Genomic DNA, 6,000 nt, shown 5'->3' with positions numbered 1-6,000 from the left:
AATATGGAGGAGGGATCTTTAGCAACTTTTTTGTCCAGTGGTTCTCAAACAGGAAGCATTTGCAAATGTGTGGGGACTTTTGGGAGGATGATGCAAACAACTGGTTGGGGAATTCTCCTAGCATTTTATGCCTGGAAACAGAGTTGCCAAATATCTGAAATGCATGGGACACTCCTGAGGAATTGTCTTGCTCAAAATATCATTAGAGACTCTCTTCCCTGAGAAACACTAGTCATGAAATCTGGGGCAAAAGAGGTCCATTCCAACATACCATTACATTCTGGAGACCCCTTTATGCTTCGAAGACGGAGTCATCAGCCTCTGTGTGACTTGGGAAGAATCCCTCCATATATCATTTGTTTCCTTTTGGCCAGACCATGAGCACCTTCAGGGCAGATTCCATTTCCAGCCCTTGAATGGTACACGGTGGGCTCTCAGTAAGGTCTGTTGGATTTGGTGAACTGAATTGCCTTCCACCATTTCATGCAAAGATGAACAAGGAACCAACCAAAGGAAAACTGCAAAATAAAGTATAAAAGCCCTTACTTGCATATACCTACATCCACTGGCCTCGTCCACATTCCTCAAACTCCCACCTCCACCCCACCCCCAGTCTGGCCAAGCAGAATTCTGTATACACCCCTAAAATCAACCTCCAAATCAAGTGATGAATGAAAGTCATGAAGAATGAAAGTGATGAAAAAGATGGCAGGATGCACTTATGAAAGGGCAAGAATTACCATCCTAGGCGGTGCAAAGAGAATCCTAACGGAGAAACTGCAAACATGGGCAGTCAGGAAGGGGGCAGGTGTGGAGACGTCTCAATACGTGAGAATTTGGGAGCAGATTACTGAGCAGCTGCAATTCCCTCAGGCTGTTTTTGTTTTGTTTTGCTTTTTGCTTTTTTTGTTTTTGAGCTTTTCTCTTAAGTGAGGGAGATTGCCAAAGGAATGTATTCTACAAATATCAAGTCAACAAATGTTTCCTGAGGGCCTACTATCTGAAAGGCACAAATTGTCTTAAAGAACATGCATTTTTAAGTTTCATGAGCAAATTTTCAGTCCTATTATGAATCCATCACTGTGTGTGACTCTGGAATGTGGAAGGAGGAATTGTTCAAAGTGGGGTTGATATCACCACCAACGCCTTCAGCAAGCCTGGGAAGAAGCCAGACGGAGGCTGTGGCCCCATCACATCTCCCGTGCCCGTGAGGTAGGTGCCACCGTCCAGGCTTATACTCTGGTCCAGGCTGTCCTCCCTTCCCATCCAGAGCCACCTGGACCTGCTGTCATGGTGGACTCAACAACTAATTCTCAGAAAGCTGCTAACAGCTGACAGCATAGTAAGTCACAGTGCGTTTCAAAATGAAGGACTAAATCTCTGGAATTTCGGATGACAGCCGAGTCTGGAAGGGGAGACTCCACGTAAAGCAGCTTGAAGGGACTGGGTTTATTCAGAGGATGCATCTGAAGAAGAATTCATCTCCTGATGCCGAGATATATTGGAAGAGGCTTTCCAGGGATGTGATCTGCTGCCTCCCTGCTCTGCGCCAGAGGGAAGCCACCCACAGTCAGCCTCCACTCTCCAGGCGAAGTTCTGAAAGAACCCAGAGAAATCGGACTGGTCTGGGGGAGCCATCTATGACACTAGGAAAAAGATCTTGATGGCCAGGCTCTTCCAGGCCATTGGTGTCGGGATCTGTTGTCTTAGATCTGGTTCCTGGAGCAGAGTCAGAAATAGGAATCTGGAGGTAGGTGATTTATTGAGGGAGTGCCCTTCAGGAAGAACTCCGAGAGAGGGAGGGAGAAGAGGAAAAAAGAAGGGGCTGAGGAAGGTTAGGTTCAGGTCGAGCTGAGCCCGTAGCCTGAGGCGCAAAGCTCTTCAGAGCCTTTCCGTAAGGCAAGGGTGCTGGCGTCTATGCCCCCTTTCCATCTGTCCTGGCTGCAGTGGGGATACCACTGCAGCTTGGAGATGCAGGCCCTGGCCTGGTAGAAGCCTGGGTTCCACTGATATTCTTTTTGAGGAACGTCACACCTGCCTGCCTTGTGTAAGCAAACCACCCACAGGTTAGAAATCTGAAGTGGTTGCTCCTAGAAACAGAAATAAACGGTGGTCCAATTAGGAAGCAATTTCCTTGACTAATAGACAATTCTGGTGAAGAACTTTCCCGTGAAAACTGTGGCAGAGGATCAAGGTAATGAATGATTTGCATAAAGGGCACTTAGATATTACCTGCTACATGGTAAGGTATGCACAAGGCACTTTTTAAGAAAAAGAAAAAAATAACTCCATATACATCTTTACTGCCTGTCGAACCCAACACAAAAATTTCCTCTGATAAGATTCAGCACCAGGCAGGATTTAGATACTTAGCATCTTCTTCTGAGATGTAATTACCACTCTGTTTTGTACATCTGTGTTTGCTGTACCCTCCAAATGGAGCAGGATGCAATTTCACTGATTTAGTAAATTTTCCACCTGGTTTATGAGCAGTTGGTCACTTTTAAGTCTGGTAGAGAATTTCTGCCCCCACCCCCATCACCACACAATGTAGGTGTCCTCTCATAGAACCAAATCCAAGAAAAAAACTAAAAAAGAATGTAACAGACGAGAGTGGGCTTTTCCTTTGGTTGCCTGCTTTCTGATCCTTCCAGAACATGCGATGGTCAATATACTGTAACACTGCGGACAGCTCAGAAGCCCAGAAATGGCATATGCCTGAGAAGCTGAGGGATGACATCTGCTTGTTGACAAAGTGGGTGGCTCGAAGTGAGGTGTGGGAGGAAAGCAGTGGGCAGGACCAGCTGAGAAGCCTGCTTTGCAGCTTGGAGCCAGCTGCATGGATGGCACTGCCACTGCCATCCTGTGGAGCTTGGAACTGCCCAACCAGACCATGGTGAGTCATCTTACCTGGGTTTCCCCTTGATTTCTTACGGGATTTGTAATGACCAAGGAGCATGGTTTCAAGGAAGCAGCTTCTCTGCTCTGTTTCTTTACAGCTAAAAACTGTGTCGACTAATGGTTTGCCCAGCCCAGAAATTCCAGGTGATGAGTCTGTGTCCTTCAGGGTGAGGTGCATCCAACAACCTTCTTGAGCCTGCACGAGGAGGTACCTTAGTTCCAAGGAATCAGCTTCTATGGGTGTGTTTCCACTCCTAAGCACCAGCCAAGGAGAGTCTGAATCTCCTAATCACAGGATAAATGTAGCCTCCTCTGCCGAAGTTCACTGCCAGCTCTGTTTCAGGGACTCCACAGCACTGCGCCCTATACCTCTCCACCCCTCTCCAGCTTCTGGAATAGAACCGAGGGCCATGAAGTGTTGGGCCCGCTCGGAGGGCTTCATGACTGGCTGTGGTAGCAGTCTTCAAACAAAGTGAAACTCAGGTTGGTGACCCCCTGCTCACTCTCCCACCACCTCCTCCCTCCCCAGACCTAATCTAGTGCAACCCCTTCGACAGATGAAGAAACTGTGACTTAAAAGGGAAAGTTGTGTTTTCAAGTCACACAGCAGATCCAGGGGGAGATTGGGCCTGAGCCGGAAGTCCTTCCCATTTGCCCACTCCCTCCCGAGCAACGGCCTGCTCCGAGGCTTGAGAAGGGCGAGACTGGCCTAGCCCTGGCCCTGGCCCAAGTCGCAGCTTTCCCTGGTCACTGCTCAGCACCAAATAAATAGCAGTGGATCGGTCTTTATCACTCTCAGACGCAGGAGAAGTGGTTTAGGGTCAAGGCCCGGGACCCCTGCCCCTTGAGCCCCACAACCCAAGGTTCCCACAAGCCCCTCTGGCCGCCAGCCCTGCCCGTGTGTACCCTGGGAGGGAGGCACCCACACTGCGGCAGCGACTGTTTGCCTTGTTGAGGCAAAGAACAAGCGTGACTTCCTTCGTTTGGTGTTGCTAAGTTATTAGAAAAAAATCAAACCACGCGCTCCACACCGCATTTTTAGATGTGACTGGATGGCACCATCTTCCCAGGGCTGCGGGGGCTGGAGCCGGGCGGAGGCGGGTGATGAGAAGCTCCGGGCAGCATGGCGGCCGAGAGGGAAAAGCTGCAAGACCGTGACGTCAGTCCTCCAGGACCTTCCAAGCCGGCCTGCCCCACGAAGGACGCTTCTTAACTCCCAGGATGAGGCAGGCCTTGCACCACCGAGCCTCTCCTTTCCTCTGTGGCTTGGACTTTATCTTCTTTTTCCTTCTCTCTTCTCTACCTTTTCCCACTTCACTTGCTTCCCTTCTCCTGGCTTCCCTCACTCCCTCCTTCCCGCCGTTGCTGTCCGCCTTTTTTCTGTGAGCTCTCTTTTCCTTCTGTACTTCCATCTCTCCCTCTCTGTTTCTCCTCCAGTTGCATGGAAGAACACATAGGACACACACCCACACAGGCAAAACACACATGGTCATGCACAATCAGGCACCCGCAGTCACAGTACACAATGCCCCTCCCCACAGCATCACACAGTCACATGCACAAACAACCGCGTTCCCCACTCCCGCTCTAGGTCACACTAAGTAAACTCAGAAGGAGCCCAGCTCCCGGGGCTGGCTGACACTGATTTTAGTAACAGCTGTTAGCAACCAAAGGAGATTCTGGGTTAATCCAATGGGTCAAGGTCAACACCAGTAAGCTGGGGAGTGCGGAAAACTCCTTGCAGCCACATCAGGACCTAGAAAGGAGCTGCTGCTTCAGTCCTTTGATCAGGTGGGGATTTCAGCCTCTGCAATAAGACTGCTAAGAAAGCGGGACTTCTCCTAGGCCTTTTGAAGAAAGTTGTGGTTGGGGTATGGGAGGCCTGTGTTTGTTTAGACTTCTGAGAGCGGGCTTAGAAAGCAAGCATTATTTTGAGGAGGGCGATCATAATCATTCTGGTTTGTTTGACTGGTGGCTCCAGTCTTACCAGAATGATTCCATGGGAGAAATGCAGGTTTTGAAAGCAAGGTGGTAGACTCACCAGATCAAGAAAAAGAGTCCAAAGGTATTCTGAGATTTTGCCATGCCCTGCTACAGATCAATTGCTTGACTCTGGAGTCACTTAACATCTGAGGTTTCCTCATCTTGTCATACCAATGGCCCAATGGAGGAGATATTACTGACTAAAAAATATGTGCAGAAAATTCTTTATGTGGCTTGACAAATAACAAACAACAAACTGAAAAAAAATTGTTTTTAATCTACTCAAGGCAAACATATGGTTTAGGATTCTGTGGTGGATGGCAGCGTAGGGTCACTTAGTGTGAAGTAGCTTTATTGATACAATGACCAAGGTTCCTGAACCAAAAATCAGGGCAGGTGGCATGAAGAGACAAGGAAATTAGGACAGTATATTTAAAACTGGGATTATACTCCAGAAAATCTGCAACATATGGTTACTTTCTGATACTCAGTCATTCCCAAGGGAAACACAATAGAATTAGGTAATTAATGCTTAAAATAAGAATTCCCCCCCACACATCAAGAAAATGTGAAATAAAGTTTAATATATTCTGTTTAAGTAGAAAGGAAAAAAATACATGATTTAGAAAAGATTCATCTTCCATTTTACAAAATGTTTAAAATAAAAGGTACGTTGGGTCTTAAATGGTTAAACCTTCAGTTACACGGAAAAATGTACTAATTGTAATCACATCTTACCAGAGTCCCAGGTATCTGTAATTTGCTCCTACATGATTTATAAAATGCTTTTCAAGTGCCTAATAGTGATGAGGACAGGCCAATCTGCATTCGTTGTCTGTTGTTGTTGTTACCATAAATGCAGTAGCTTAAAACAACACAAATTTACTATTTTACAGTCCTGTAGGTTAGAAGTTCACTAGCTAAAGTCAAGGTGTCAACTGGGCTTCAGTCCTTTCTGGAGGCTCTAGGGAAGAATCCATTCCCTTGCCTTTTCCAGTTTCCAGAGGCTGCCTGCTTTTCTTGGCCAGCGACCCCATCCTCCATCTTCAAAACCAGCAACAGCTGGTCCATCCTCCTCACATTGCATCACTCTAGCTTTTCTTCCACAGTCACATC

This window comes from Dasypus novemcinctus, chromosome 6 (assembly GCF_030445035.2).
Source record: "Dasypus novemcinctus isolate mDasNov1 chromosome 6, mDasNov1.1.hap2, whole genome shotgun sequence".
Taxonomy (NCBI): Eukaryota; Metazoa; Chordata; class Mammalia; order Cingulata; family Dasypodidae; genus Dasypus; species Dasypus novemcinctus.
This window is presented reverse-complemented; position numbering follows the sequence as displayed.